The sequence below is a fragment of the Bos javanicus genome, chromosome 6 (assembly GCF_032452875.1).
Source record: "Bos javanicus breed banteng chromosome 6, ARS-OSU_banteng_1.0, whole genome shotgun sequence".
In the NCBI taxonomy this organism is placed as follows: domain Eukaryota; kingdom Metazoa; phylum Chordata; class Mammalia; order Artiodactyla; family Bovidae; genus Bos; species Bos javanicus.
Genome location: NC_083873.1, coordinates 114,579,626 through 114,595,306, shown reverse-complemented (window position 1 = coordinate 114,595,306; position 15,681 = coordinate 114,579,626). Strand labels below are relative to the sequence as shown.

Here is a 15,681-nt window from a genome sequence, read left to right as displayed (position 1 = left end):
GGCTCCTTTACAGATGTTTGCGTTTTCTCCTCCAGGAGCCAGGCTGGGGTCTACACCACAGCCGGTGAACATGTCTCTGTCTTTGGTTGCCGTTATTCTGGGACATTCTTCCCACCTGTTTTCTTTAGTTTTTCTTTCATGATGCCAATACTTAGAGAGTCCAGACCTGTTTCCCTGTGGGCTGCCGCCTCCCTGATCTGCGTGGGTCTCTGTTCCTTGGCGATGGGCTTCGGGCTGAGCGTTTTTGGCGGGAGGCTGCTGTGCGACTGCTCCCCGCACAGGAGGACGCAGGGCCGCTGGTCCCGCGTGCTGTCAGGGACCCGAGCGCATCCAGCTGGGGTGAGAACTCCTGCACACGTGGCTTTGCACCTGTGTGCATTGACCTGTGAGTGGAAGTTATATGTCTGCCCAGAAGCGGAATGTTAAATGGGAATGTCGTCTGTCTGCCAAACCACTGTCCCTCATACCTTTACCCAAAGGACATGCGAGTCCCTTGTCCCCGTCCCCTCCCGGCCCAGCACGGGGCACTGTCCGTCTTCGCAGATTCGCCAGCGGATGGGGAGGGTTCCCCCCTGCTTTCCCCTGCCCCTCGGCTGCCGGGGGCGTTGCTCTGGCGTCGGGCCATCTGTGTTTCTGTGAGCCTGCTGTTCCTCCTTTGCTGGTTCTCTGCGGGGCCGCTTGTCTGCCTGTGTTGCCCCAGCAGGGGATGGGCGTGTGCCCTGCACTCTATCTGGCCGGGATGAGGAATCGCTCTCCTTCTGAGATCGGGTGGTGGGGCCCAGGAGCGGGGGTGTGTGTGTGTGTTGGGGACAGGGAGCAGGGCAGGGGCCCGGGGGGCTGCGTCCAGGTGTGTTGCTGGGCGGGGAAGGCAGCGTGGGCCGAGGAGGGGCGTCTCTGAATGGGGAGATGGAGACGAGGTCACCTCCGATCATCCTCACCAGCAATTTCCTTGCTCGCCAGGCTCAAGGAAGGGGTCACCGAGACGCTCTCCCCCTGCCGTCCTGCGGGGCCTCCTTCGGGCCTCTGGGCAGCCTCCTCCTTACCTCGGGCGCCTTCCCACTTGCTGACTCCTCCGCTGGACTCGTCCACCTGCTCTTAAGTTTTCTCTTTGCCTTCGAAGTCAGCTTCAGCATCCTTTCCTCCTTCGAGAGAGGCCCCCTGACCCCCAAGCCCTGTGGCAGCCGCTGGCTCTGCTCCTGCTCTTCCTCCCCCTTATACACTGATCGCAGGATGAGCCTGTGAGTTCGTTTGCCTCTCTGACTGTGTTCGTCACCCTGCCAGCCTGCTAGCTCCTGGTGGGGGCCTCAGAGCTGACAGCCAACCCGCCTTCACCGACAGAACACCCCGCTCAGGGCATCCGCTCCTCTGTGACGCAGACCAGATAGCCTCTGACTCGCTCAACCCTTGGGGTCCAGGCTTGTCCGACTGCAGCCACCTCCCAGCTGGTACCTTGGGGGTCCCTGCTCTCGTTGCCTTAGGGGACCTTGGACTTGCTGTCTTGGGGGCATACATGTCATAGACAGTGGTGCGGATGCCGCGGGGGGTGTGGGCCGAGGTGTGGCCCCTTTTGAGCTCAGCTCCCCTGACGTGGACGCAGGCGAGACGAGTGGACTGAAGGGACGTGGTCCAGCCAGGCTGGCATCTGGGACGCGGAGTTCAGTCTCAGTCTGGGAGGCCTCCTGAGCCCCCTGCCCCAGAGATGGTGCTCTGTGCTGGGGACCTGGAGGTCAGCCTGGCAGGGAGGAGGGATGGGGCAGAGTCTCAACCAGGTGAGAAAGGGGGTGGATGGGAGGAACCGAGAGAAGGGGCAGCCCGGGGAAGGATGGAGAAAGCCTAAGGGCAATGCCGACGTGTGGCACGCGCTGCTCCGAGACCACAGACAGTGTTGGTGACGACGGGCAGGTCTGTGTTCTGGGTTGAGTTGTGTCCCCGAAGAGCGGTGCTGAAGTCCCGACTCTGGTCCCTGTGAATGTGACCTTATTTGGAAATAGGGTTGTTGCAGATGTAGCTAGCTGAGATGAGGTCACGTGGAGTAGGGCATCCTGATGAGACGAGGAAGAGAGACACGGACGTGGAGACACAGGAAGAGGGCCCCGGGACCGCAGAGGCGGAGGCCGAAGGGCTGCCGCTCCACGCCAAGCGTCGCCCGCGACCCGCATCAGGAGAGCGAGGAAGGGCTCTCCCCTGGGGGTTCCCGAGGGACCACGGCCCTGCTGGCACCCTGATTCAGGACTTCCGGCCCCCAGACCACAAGAGAATGGAGTTCTGTTATTTAAGCCACTCAGTTTGTGGCCGTTTGTTCCAGCCAAACTCACAAAGTTAGGAATTGGGACCAAAAGATGCTGCTCACCAAGTGCCCATCACGTGCCACCTAAGGTGCCCATCACGTGCCACGTGAGGTGCCCGGCACTTTCACGTGTATTATCTCGTTCAGTCTTTCTGAAACCCGATGGGCAGGCACTCCCATCAGAGAGACGGGAAACTGAGGCCCAGAGAGGTGAAGCCGATGGGCCCAGGTCACACAGTGGCTGAGACATGGAGCCGGCTGCAAACACAAGGCTGCCTGAGTTGCACAAGGGCAGTCAGCTCGGTGGGGGTGTTGGGTGCGATGCGTGGCCCTGTTGGAGGGCGGGGAGAGGGGGGCGAGGGAGGGTGGCCATGGTGAGGCATTCTCTTTTCCGACTGTGAGGCTCCTGGAGGACTTCTGGGTGGAGGTGTCAGCACTCCGATGGCTCTGGGGGTTGAGTGCTCAGGAGAGGCCCGGCTGGGTCTTGAGGAATCCTCATTGCCTTAAATTTACCTGAAAAACCAGTACTCATGTGTCGTAAAGTTTTCAAGCCCTTGATTTCATTTGTTTCTTATCTTTTTAAGCAGCATTCAGCAATAAAGATGCGAGTGGGTATCACTCGGCAAGGCTCAGGGATGGCTGGACGCAGAGCAGGGCTGTTAGGGGTAAAAAATTATTCTGGAATGTGGAGCAGGGAGTGTGCAGGGAGGGGGGCAGTCAGGGGCTCGGGGACGTGAGTGGGGCCGCCAAAGCCACCTGGCCACGCTCCCCCTTGCCTTTCTGGCTGGCGCCAGCCTGCTGGGGCCACAGGCAGAGGGCTGTACCCGGGGCAGGGTGGCCTGGATCTGCCCTCACGAGTGGCAGTCCTTCCAGGCTCCTGCAGTCCTGCCCACCCTCTGAGTCCAGGAAAAGCTCGTTTCTCTCTTTTCTTTCAATCGCTGTCATTTCTGCCTGGTCCCCCAATTCTGGCAGGGGTACAGGCGTAGAAGGCAGAACAGAACTTTCTCCACTGCAGGTGGCGACCCATTTGTGGGTGTGAAATCAGTTTAGTGGGTCACAGCAGCCTTTGTTACGTAAGAGGTTGAAATGAATAGAAAAAGAGCAGACCCAGTCTAGAAAAAGAAAGGAAAATAGCAGAGCACATCCCAAGTAATAGGGCGAAGTATTGTTTGGTGAAAAAAAAAATCTGTTATGTATTCACATATTGTATAAACGATTGCTGTGTGTGGCAGGCTGAAAAACGCTCCCCTAGCCCAATATTCACATCCTCATCTTAGGACCTGTGAGTATTTGGAAAAAAAGGGGGGGTTTGCAGATGGGATTAAGGTAAGGATGCTGCACTGGGAGATCATCCTGGATTATCTGTGTGAGTCCTAATGCATCACAGTGACTCTTAGAGGGGCAGAGGGAGGCCACAGACAGACTCACAGAGGAGAAGGGGCCGGGAGCAACAGGGCGGGCGGAGATGGGGAGATGCCACCATGAGCCAAGGATGCCGGCTGCCACTCAGAGCTAGAAGAGGCAGGAAGGATCCTCCCCCCAGGCCCCGAGGGAGCCCTGCCCAGCAGACACCTGCGTTCCAACTCCGTGGTACCGAGTTTGGACTTCTGGCTTCCAGGACTGTTGTTTTACCCGTTCGTGCTGGTTACAAGAAACTGGTACGCTGTGGGACGAACAACCCCGAAGCTCAGAGGCTCAGTCGGCAATCAGTTATCCTGGCTTGGGGCCTGCAGGCTGGCCGGAGCTCAGCTGACCAGGCTGGGCTCCCAGGGGCTGGCCCCGTCCCCTCTCCATCTTCCTCCTGGGATCGTCGGGTGGCCTGGGGGATGTGCTCCGTGCAGGAAGAGCAGAGGGAACTGTGTGACGCCTGAACCCGCAGGTGGTCACTTCCACTTGCGTGCGTGCAGCAACCAAGCCAGGCGTGGGAGCAGACACCAAGTCACGGGGCCAGAAGAGCCCTCTCCCCCGTGACTGGGGACCCTAGTGAGGGGGCAGGAGCAGGGGGGCCCGGGCCCAGTCCATCTGCAGGCTGTACTCTGTGCGCGTGGGGCCGCTGCCGGGTGGGCGCATCTCTCTGTGTGCTGACGCTGGAACCGTGTGGAAGCTGCCCACCGGCGGCCCAGAGCCCGGTGTGAAGTGCCCTGGACACAGCCATTTGTGGGTTTTCAGGGCCTGGCTCTGTCTCTCTGCGACCCTCCCTGAGAATCAGTCTGGAAGGTTCCAGGTGGGGAAGGGACAACGTCCCACCTTACCCCTCACCCCGCATCCTCAGAGGGATAGATGGAGGCTCATCCTGCAGGGTCCGGGGCAGGGGAGAAGGGACTGCTCCCCTACAGCCCCAACTGGTCGCCATCCCTGGGGGGAGCGTGCACATCCACCGTTAGCTTAGGTTCACCAGGGTCCTGGTCCTCCGCCTTGAGTGCGCACAGGGACTTTGGAGAGGCTGCGGGGCAGGAATCTCCCACGATGAGGCTGGGCGGCCGCGGCCCGTCCTCCCTGTGGGTGCTGCCTCATGTTGCCCCTCCTGCCCGCTCCGCCCAGAACAGATGCGGAAGAGGAGCAGGGCCCGGACAGCTCCCCCCACCCCTGGTGCTGGGAAACCACCTGAGCCTGTGGGAGAGGAGGCCGTGGGTCCCCGGAGCCCTGGAACCTCTGTGGGCAGGGCAGGTGTCCCCACAAGCCAAGGGCAGTCTCCCACAGGCCCGGCAGCCACTGTAGTTGGTGGGTCATGGCATGGGGTCGGGGGGGTTGGGTGTGCTGGCCTCCATGGGGGCCTTGGTGCAGGCCAGGCAGGGTGGGGAGGTACTCGGAGCTGAGGGTCAGTTAGGCAGATACCTGGAGAGGCATGGAGCCCAGGGAAGACCTAGCGTGGTCAGCGAACACCAGATCAGGCCAGCTGAACCAGGCCCGGGGCGGATTTCTGCCCCAGGGACCAAGGAGCCCCCAGCCTACGGTTCCCATCTCCTGGGAAGCCCTTCTGGCAGTGTTGTGGCTGCTCGTGTCACACACAGGGGTCTTGCCCGCCCAGCCCAGATGGACAGGAGGCATCAGGCCTGGGGGGGATGACCCTGGTGAGGGAGGCGCCAGCCCTGGGGAGGTGAGTCCAGAAGGCAAGACAGCTGGCCTCTTCTGGGCGCTCTCCCCAGGCAGCAGCGGGCTTGGGGTTCATGGTCCAAGCCATCTTCACTGGGATGCATGGGCGAGGGAGGCGGTCCTTCCAAGGGGGCCTTGAGCCACGCTGAGTCTGGGCCGCAGCAGCGCCTGCCCTGTGGATGGACGGTACCCGCAGCTCCTCCTACGATGATTCTCTTTCGAGTGCCTGGGCAGACCCCAGCCTCCCTCGTTCTCAGGGTGAGACCGACCCAGGGTTTTCAATGGAAGTTCTGTTGCCCTGGCCCCTGCCCACCTTCCCACCCCAGCAGAGCCTCATATAGCCGAGGGCGCCATCCTGCCGGGAACATCAGCTCGCCGTCTCTCCTCTCCAACCTCCATCCCGGAGTCGAGCAGCTTGCCACCCCTTGGGCTCTGAGTCACCCCGGGTTCTCTCTGCCGGGGCGTCCCCTTAAGCCCTGCCGGGAGTGCCCCCCGCCCCCTGTGATACCCCGGGTCAGGCACCAGACCGTATTGCCCCTCTTCTCCTGTCTGACTCTCAAACTCAGAGCCTGCGGGCCTCTCTTGTTCACTGGAGCTGGCCCAGCTCCCCTGTCTCTGCCTCGGTGTCCTCACGGGGGAAGTAGGAACGTGCCGGTCCCTGCCTCGGGTGCGGGGCTGGCTGGGGGCTCAGCGGGGGCTGCTGTCTTGGTCGCCGTTGCCAACGCAGTGGTCATTTCGGCCCGGGCTGGGCACAGACCGCAAGGCATCGAAGCTGCAGAATAGATGAGTGGAGAGAGGCTCTCCTCCTCTGTAAGCACGCGGGGCTGTCGTTCTCTCCCTGGGACGTGTCATCCATACCCACTGGCGGGACCTGGAGCCTGGCGTGACGCTGCCTGCAGCCCTGTGCTCACCACCCCTCGCCCACCAGGTGGAGAGGTTCAGACCAGTGGGATCAGTTGTGGTAGTGTTAGCCGCTCAGGCATGTCTGACTCTTTGCAGTTCCACGGACTGTAGCCCGCCAGGCTCCTCTGTCCATGGGATTCTCCAGGCAAGAACACTGGAGTGGGTTGCCATGCCCTCCTCCAGGGGATCTTCCTGACCCAGGGATCCAACCTGGGTCTCCTGCATTGCAGGCGGATTCTTTACCGTGTGAGCCCCCAGGGAAGACCTAGTGTGGTTAGCAAACATCAGATCAGGCCGGGAGAGTCCCTGCTGGAGGCCAGCACCCCCTCTGACTCTTCAGAGCTGAGCTAATGAGGTGTTTTCTGCTGGGTGCTGGGGGAGGGCTGACGTGGCCTCCCCGCCCCACCCCCAGAGCCGCTGCTGCTGAGCCCTGGGAAATATGACCCGTGCTCCAGGGTGTGGCCATTGAGCCTCCCCGCGGTGGGATCCTGGCCCCTGGCCACTAGACCATCACACGCGGTTAGCCGGGATAACACCTGCAGGGTCTCAGGGGCTGCGCGCTGGGCCCAGGCAGACCTTCCTGCTTGTGTGGTTCATGGGTCACAGGGCCTTTCTGCCTCTGGAGAGCTTAATGCCGAGTGTTGCAGAGAGACATCCAGGAGCACAGGGGCACCAGGGGACCAGGCAGTCAGGGTCTCTCACCGCTGCCTTTATGCCTAGGGGCCCCCCAAGTGTCCCAAGCCTGAGTCTCCTCCCATCTGGCACACGGGGCTGCAGAGTGGGTTAAGTAGGTCGCCCCGACATTCATGTCCACCCGGAACCTTCACATGTGACCTTATTTGGAATAGGGTCTCTGCAGGGTAATCAGGGTAAGGATGGAGAGGAGGTCCTCCTGGAAGAGAGGGGACCCTAAATCCAGTGACTGGTGTCCTTGTATAAGAGACAAAGAAGGACACGCAGGGATGTACAGAGAAAAGCCAGCCCTGTGAGTTCCGGGGCTGAGATGGCAGTGATGTGAATGCTGGTCCGGGTCGCCCAGAGTCCCCAGAAACTGGCAATGAAGGGAAGCACCCTCCCCAATTGCCCCAGAGCCTTTGGGGGTTTCTGGTCTGCAGACTGGGGGAGAGTCAATGTCAGCTGCAGAGGCCGCAGCTGTGGGGCTGGGTCCCCAGGATCCGGGCATGGGCTGGGAGGTGCTGGGCAGGGGGCAGGGTGCAGCTTGCGGGCCGGGCCGGCCATGTGGGGCCGCAGATGGACCCAGCTTCCCCGGGACCCTCCCCCACTGCCTTTGCAAAGCCGCTTTCCCGGACGCCCGGGAACAGGTGTGTCTCCCGAGCAGGGTGGCAGTCTATTTCGGTGTACTGGGCAGGGCTCGGCCCAGCCCTCCTCGGGCATGAGGGCAGCAGCTGCCTCGTGACCCTCTGGCATATCCCCTGAGGGCTGTGCTGGCCGCAGAGGCTCCAGCCCTCGGCCAGCTGCCGCCTGCCCGCGGCCTCACTGTGCCGGCCGGGCTCGCGGAGGTCACAGTCCATGGGGATGCCCGGAGGAGGGACAGGTAAGGCCCACGCTGCCCTCACCGCTCCGACCATCAGCCCGGGAGGAAGACTTCTGTTCTGACCAGAAGTCTCCAGTCCCCCCAGGAAGCCTGGGGTCCAACCCGAGGGGAGGCAGCGTGAGCTCTGCCGTGTATGAAGGCAGATGCGGCCGGAGCTGACGTGTGCCCGGCCTCAGCAACTGTCCTCTGGACTCTTGACGGCTGCCCTCTGTGGTGACCCGTTTCGCAGATGAGGAAGCTGAGGCTCGGGGAAGGGGCGCCTGGGCAGTACACGGTGGCGGGCGTTGCTGCTGGGCCCTGCTCTGGGTGGAGCCTCCGTGCCTCCTGCCCCTGTCCTCTGCTGCTGGGCCCTGCTCTGGGTGGGGCCTCCGTGCCTCCTGCCCCTGTCCTCTGCTGCTGGGCCTGCTCTGGGTGGAGCCTCCGTGCCTCCTGCCCCTGTCCTCTGCTGCTTTCCTGGTGATTCTGTCTTCAGCCAAGGGTGACTTTGTTCCCGGGGGAGGGTGGGGGGCGTTTGGCCTTGCTTGGAGCCACTTCTGATGGTCTCAGCTTGGCGGGGGAGGGGGTGCCACAGGCCCCTGGAGGGGTGTTGAGGCCAGAGACACTGCTCACCGCCCCGTGGTACACAGGGCGGGCCCACAGAAGCATGGTCCAGCCCGGAGTGTTGGCTGGGCCTGAGGCTGGGAAACCAGCCTTAAGAGATATTGTAATGGCTTCGGTCCTTCTGCTGTTGATGGGAAGAGGAGGGCCCATCAAGGTAGAAAGAAACTCTAAGGAGCTTCCAGTCTGTTCCAACCCCCCACCTCGGATGAGGTGGCGTTTGGCGGGGATGACCGATGGCGGATGGCGGGAAGAAAGCTCTGGGGCAGGGGGAGGGGCTAGAGGAGGAGACAGGGTGTGTAGGGGGGCACAGGGGAGTGAGCCTGGACTCCGGAGCAGAGAGGTGGGGTGCAGTGGGGAGAGCCTCTGTGAGCTGAGGTGTGTGGGGCCAGGGGGCTCCGGCTAGGGTCCAGCCTCCATCCTGAAGTGCTCCCAGCCTGGTCCTCAGGGCGCCATCCTGGCACGAGGCTCAGTGCCCAGCACACCCTGTCTCAGCCAGATCCTCTGTCCTGGCTGTGGCGTCTGTCCAGAGGCAGGATCTGGGACCCCTCATCCGTGTGTCCCCATCAGCACCCCACACTCTGCAGGCTCAGGGAAGCAGCCCCAGGGGTGCCGGGTGAGTGGCGGCAAAGGTTTGAAGCCTGACCCCACTGTGGGCCTGGTCTGGGTCCTGTCTTGCTCCGGGGGGGGGGGGCGGTGCTCCAGACCCCCTCTGTAAAATGGGGGTGTTTGCAGTTCTTCCCTCCCACAGTGCTCTGAACCCACGCGCCCTGAACCCTCCTAGCAGATCTCCATGTTTGTCCCCACAAATGTGTAGCTGTGGGTGCCCCCGCCTCCCAGGCTGGCTGGACGCAGCCCCACGTGGCGGTCTCCCTCCTGGCCTTAGCGCTCCGGCTCCTGGGGGTCAGATAACATCCCCCGGCCTGCTCTGTGTATTGGGTTGTTCTGAAAACACCGGCGGATTCCAGGAGCTGAGCCATGTGACCACGTTCACTTCTCAAATGGAATTTCCACGCCGGCGGCTGGGCGGGTCTCCCCACTCAGCTGAGAACTTGGTGTCCTTCACGCCCTGCTCTCAGCGGACGACGGGCAAAACAATCGTGATGTTAAAAACTGCACAAACCCAGTGAGATAAGCCCTGTTGTTCCCGACTCACAGACAAAGAAATGGCATCTCGTGATGAAAGTACCAGGGAGGGAGATGTGACTCTATTTATGTAAAATTATAATAAGAGCTAGAAGTTAAAGAACTGTAGAACTTTTAGAAGACAATATTATATCAGGATAGGGATTTTTGATCTTGGGGGTTTCTTAGAAACGACAGTAAGTACGCAAGCAAGAAGACACAGATACGTTGGATTTATTTCTTCAAAATGAAGCAGTCTTACGCTGCCAGGAGCATTATGAAGCAATGAGAACACAGATCACAGAACAGGAGACAGTATCTGCCAATCATATATCAGAGGATGGGCTTGTGTCTAGAATATTCGTGTGCATGCATGCTAAGTCGCTTCAGTTGTGTCCGACTCTTTGCGGCCCGATGAACTGTAGCCCGCCAGGCGCCTCTATCCACGGGATTCTCCAGGCAACAATACTGGAGTGGGTAGCCATGCCCTTTTCCGGGGGGTCTTCCCGACCCAGGGATGGAACTCGCATTTCTTATGTCTCCTGCATCGGCAGGCAGGTTCTTTACCACTAGCGCCATCTGGGAGGCCCGTCTAGAATACTTGAAAGTGAGAGTTGCTTAGTCATGTCTGACTCTTTGCAACCCATGGACTATACAGTCCATGGAATTCTCCAGGCCAGAATAGTGGAGTGGGTAGCCTTTCCCTTCTCCAGGGGATCCTCCCAACCCAGGGATCGAACCCAGGTCTCCCGCATTGCAGGCGGATTCTTTACCACTAGTACCACCTGGGAAGCCCGTCTAGAATATATAAACAACTCTCATAACTCAGTCAGAAAAAGCCGAATTCAATGAACAGATCTGAAGAGACATTTTTCCAAATAATATATACAGATGGTGAATAGACATGTGAAAAGCTGTTCAGCACCGGTGGCTATCAGGAGATGCAGACCCAAGCCACAGTGAGACACATCTCACGCCCATCAGGGCGAGTGCACACTCAGTCGTGTCTGACTCTGCGACCCCATGGACTGTAGCCCACCAGGCTCCTCTGTCCAGGGGATTCTGCAGGCAAGAAGACTGGAGTGGGTTGCCACGCCCTCCTCCTTCAATCCCCGCCGTCTTCCCGACCCAGGGAGTGGACCCGTGTCTCTTGCGTCTCCTGGTTGGCCGGTGGATTCTTTACCATGGCGCCACCTGGGAAGCCCATCAGGGTGACCGTGATGAAAACGACTGGTGGTGACAGATACTGACGAGGACGTGGAGAAGCTGCTGGTGGGACGGTGAAGGGATGGAGCCGCTTAGGGGGGCAGTCCGGCAGTCCCTCACACGGTTAAATGCGGGGTTACCGTGTGACCAGCAGGAAAGGGGAGTGTCCACAGGGAAGGGCCTGTGCCGGAGTGCCCGGAGCAGAAGGGGGAACAGCCCCAAAGTGGAAGCCCCCCCGGAGTCCGTGTGGTATGTTCCTGTAATGAACCATTGTTTGGACATAGTTAGGACACGCTGACCCCTGCTACAGCGTGGGTGAACCGTGAAAGCCTTCACCTGAGTAAAGGAAGCCAGACACACAGGCCCACGCATGGTGCGTCTGTCTTTCTATGGAATGTTCAGGGCAGGCGCGTCCATCACAGAGGTGGGAGGTCACTGGCTGTGTCACTGGTCGCCAGGAGCGGCGGGAGCGGGATGGGGAGGGATGGAGATGGTGAAAGTGAAAGTGAAGTCACTCAGTCGTGTCCGACTGTCTGCGACCCCATGGATTGTAGCCCGCCCAGCTTCTCCATCCATGGGTTTTTTTTTTTTTTTTTTCAGGCAAGAGTACTGGAGTGGGTTGCTGTTTCCTTCTCCAGGGGACCTTCCTGATCCAGGGATCAAAGCTGGCTCTCCCTCATTGCAGGCAGAGGCTTTACTTTTCAGAGGGATGGAAATATTCTAAAGTTAATCGTGGTGGTGGGCGCACTTCTAGGAACGTACAACCATCCAGACCCCCAGTTCTAACGAGACACACACAGGACACACTTCCCCTACCATCACCCTCTTGGACCGGTGGGTTAGGTGGAGAACACGCAGAAGGGCAGAAGGTTAAAGGAAATGGGGAGGGCGGGGAAGCCAGAAGAAACGGAAAACCAGGCCGGTCACACAGAGACCTGGGCTCGAATGCCTCCCCTGCCGGTTACAAGCTGTGGAATCTCAGCCAGTTGCTAAGCCTCTCGGAGCCTTGGTTTCCCCGGCTGCTGTGGGAGGTGATCATGCCTCTCGAGCCAGTTGGTGTGCGGAGCCCACCAGGCAGAAAGGAGAGTCGTGGGTATTTCTGGGTGGCCGCTGGGGACAGAGCCTGCCCTCAGAAGTCACAGGCCAGCGGCTGTCCCTGCAACCCTCCCCCGGCCCTGGCGGCCCCTCCGAGGAAGGAGAGAAGACTGGAGCTCCTGCAGGACCACCCAGCGTATACTACACCCGCCAGTGGATACTAGACCCCCCATCCCTCCCTGCTCCGTCCACAGACTCCCACCAGGGTCCAGGCAGCACCGAAGCCGGTGGGCGGGGTGTCTGATTTGGGTGAGGATCGTCCAGCCCAGATTTTCAGACCCCAGCTGAGACCCCTTCATTAGCAACACAGGTCACTAAGTAGGCTCTTAAGGTCCACCTTTCGTGGAGAAAACACGAGGGTTGTAGGGCTGACCTTCCCTGTGGGTCTGGAATCCCGTGCACGTCCATGGCTCCGAGGAGCAGGTCGGAGGAATTTTAAATTGAACGTTGCTGCGGGTTTTGCATGGTTCGGTCACGGGAAGCCGCTTCATGACTTGGGGGAGGAGGGTCTTTGTCTACCAGGCAAGCATCTGGGGGGCAAGTGTGGAGCCACGAGGCCGGGCACTGGAGGAGGGTCCGGCCAGGACTGGAGACCCCAAGAAAGGGCTGCTGGCCCCCGGGAGGACGCAGAGAGCCTGGACTCCAAGCTCAAGTGAAGGAGGGTCCTTCCACCACAGGAGATGGAGCTGGGCTCCGACGGCAGGTGAAACGGATGCTCTTGATGAGCGCTGTGAGCTTGCAGCCCTCGGGCTGCTCATAGTCCATGAAAATAGCCGTGGACAGGAAGGTTTGCCAAGCAGGGGCACCCCGGGAAGATGCCAGACAGCGAGTTAGGTCAAAGGTGGACCCGCCTCCCCCAGAGCTGGTCCCCTCCCTGCCCTCCGCCCCTCAGTTATCTGCTCTCCCCCCAGCCCCATGCAGCATGCCACAGAGGGGAGAGCAAGACCCAGAGAGACAGGGCTTCCAGTTCCGGGCTGGAAGCTGCTTCCGTCCTTGGAACCTGTTTGTCCATCTCAGAATGGTCAAGAGAGGATGTTCCCTGATGTGCAGAATGAACGGGATAATTGGACCTTAAGTGATGGGTCAGCAGCAGGCTCTGGGCAGTGGACAGTGTCCTCCTGGGAGAGGGGTGAAGAGGAGAGGCCGGGGGTGTGGTGTGGTGACCTCTTGGACGCCTGCACCATCCTTGCTGGGTTCAAAGCCAAGGGCTCTTCTGGGCCACTGGGACTCGCTGATGGTGACCCGAGGGGCAGCTGGGTCCCCGCCAGGCGGGTGGTGTCTCCAGGCCAAGGCTGCAGCCCCATCTCCAGGGACCTGGGCAGAGAGGGGGGCAGCTTCTGACTCTAAGCGGGCCCACATGCACAGTCGGCCAGTCCCCCAGCTGGCTGCGCCGCCCCCCCCCCCCCCCCGCCAACTCTGCCTGGAGAGTGAGGGTCCCTGGAAGGATTAGCACAGCCCTCACAGACCCTCAGGCTTCCCAGTGGGCCTGTGGGTAAAGACCCAGGTGGCCCAGTGGGTAAAGAATCCACCTGCAATGCAGGAGATGCAGACAGATGCGAGTTCGATCCCTGGGTTGGGAAGATCCCCTGGAGGAGGGCGTGGCAACCCACTCCAGTATTCTTGCCTGGAGAATCCCATGGACAGAGGAGCCTGGCGGGCCACAGACCACGGGGGTCGCAAAGAGTCAGACACGACTGAAGCGGCTGAGCACACATGCAGCACGCACAGACCCTCCCGGCGGGAGCTGACAGCTGGGGCTTGGGGTCCTGCAGGCCTGGGTTCCAGTCCGTGGTGCTATGTGTCCACTCCCGGCTCTGTGACCCGGGTCACTGGTGGGAATCGCCCAGCGCTGTGTCTGGCCGATAGTCCAGGCCCAGGAGCTGAAAGCTGATGTTGTCACTCAAGACTGTTACTTCTCAGCCCCGCGGGGACCTGTTCTGTGCTCTGAGTCACCAAACGCACCCCCCTGTTTCCCATCATACGTCAGAAATAGTCGTGGGGCACCTGCTGTGTGCTGGGCCTGAGCTGTATGCCGAAGACCCAGACGAGGTCCCTGGCTGTCCCATTGGTGGCCGCCTGGCCCACGGCGAGGTGACACGGGGGACAAGCGGTGGCCTGGCCTGGGAGTCCAGGGACCCAAGCCCTGGCCCCGACCTGGCCTCAGACTTGCCCTCTGCTTTCCCCTGTGTTGGGGGCAGGGGGGGGGAATGGGCTCAGATGCCCACCTAAGCCCTGACCTTCCGGAATGCCACCCGTGAGATACTTAGATGCCTTGCAGGTCAGGAAGGGCAGCTCTTCCGGCGATGAAATAACACCCTCCAGGGACGTGGGTGGCCGGGGCGCCTGGACCAGCTGCTCGAAGCTTCAGGAGTCTAAACTGCCAGAAGCTGGAGCCGAAGGTAGCTGGGCGCCTGCCGTAGGCAGCCTGAGCTTCCGGGGTGGGGGTGCTCACTGCCATGTTCTCCCCACTTCTGCCTTGGGAGGGAACCCCTCTACCAGCAGACACCACCCCTGCAAAGCCCCTACCTCATGCCAGTCTGCAGAAGCCCGGCCTGGGGCAGCATGACCGTCCCCTGTGCAGAGGAAGACCGGCTCAGGGGGACAGAGGAGCGGCGAGTCCCCAGCCCTGCCTCCCGCTCCTGGAGGGTTGGTTTCCTGGGGCCACAGGAACGAATCCCGCAGACATTTCTTCTCAGACGGCTCTGGAGGCCAGGCGCCTGAAATCACCCTGTCCCCGGCACGGGCTCCTTCCGAGGTCTGCGGGGACCGGGCCTTTCTTGGCCTGCTGACAGCCGTCTCCTCCCTGCGTCTCCACTCCTCGAACCTCTGTGCGTCTCTGCCCCAGTTTCCTGTTTATAAGGACACAGTCGTGTTGGAGACAGACCGAGTGGCCTCGCTGTAACTCGCGTGCCTCTCTCTAGGACCCCGTCACGTTCGGAGGAGCTGAGGGCCAGGACTCTGATGTTGGGGGGATGTGGTTCCATCTGCCATGGACGGGTTCCCTCGTGTGGCCTCCCATTATCCTCGCCAGCTGGGAATCCATGGAGGCTCCTCTTTCCAAGCATGGTGGGGTCATAGTGTGGGCGGTGGGGTTGTTGTGTGGGTGGTGGGTCGTTGCGTGGGCAGGGGGTCATCGTGTGGGCTGGGGGGCCGTCACATGGGCCGGGGGGTTGTTGCATGGGTGGGGGGGTCATCGTGTGGGTGAGGGCGTTGTTGTGTGGGTGAGGGGGTTGTCGTGTGGGCTGGGGGGTCATCGTGTGTGTGGGGGGCCGTCCCTGCATGAATCAGGAATCTGGGGTTTCCCCACTTGAACTCTGCCTGAGTTCTGCCTTTGGTTGCTGGGGCCGGACAGCTGGCCTGTTGTCCTAACCTGGCGTCTCCCTGGCTGAGCAGCTGGGCCCAGGCGCCTGGGGGATTTTGGTGTGCCATCTGCGTGGGAACTGGCTAGGGTTGCCCTGGTTGAATTTGGAGCAGGCAGAGCCTGTTTCTGGAACCAGACCCAGAAGGTGATGAACTCGTTCTAGGGCAGAGAGATCACACCAGTCCATCCTAAAGGAAATCAACCCTGAATATTCATTGGAAGGACTGATGCTGAAGCTGAAACTCCAGTACTTTGGCCTCTAAGAGCTGTCTGCTGCTGCTAAGTCACTCCAGTCGTGTCCGACTCTGTGTGACCCCATGGACCGCAGCACTCAGACCCATGTCCATCGAGTCGGTGATGCCATCCAGCCATCTCATCTCCTGTCATGCCCTTCTCCTCCTGCCCTCAATCTTTCCCAGCATCAGGGTCTTTTCAGCTCTTCACATCAGGTGGCCAAAG

The 15,681-nt window shown here is 60.7% G+C and overlaps 1 protein-coding gene across 13 annotated transcripts in view; it reads left to right on the top strand.

The window, feature by feature from the left end:
- ABLIM2 (actin binding LIM protein family member 2) overlaps positions 1-15,681 on the top strand; it is a 170,234-nt gene that overhangs the window by 21,549 nt on the left and 133,004 nt on the right. The window contains exon 1 of one of the 13 annotated variants that reach the window (XR_009737172.1): positions 7,723-7,838. The exons of the other annotated variants lie outside the window; for them this stretch is intronic. The gene's annotated coding sequence lies outside the window, so the exon portion shown is untranslated. Of the gene's footprint in view, positions 1-7,722; positions 7,839-15,681 lie in introns of those variants that run through there. 13 annotated transcript variants of the gene reach the window in all.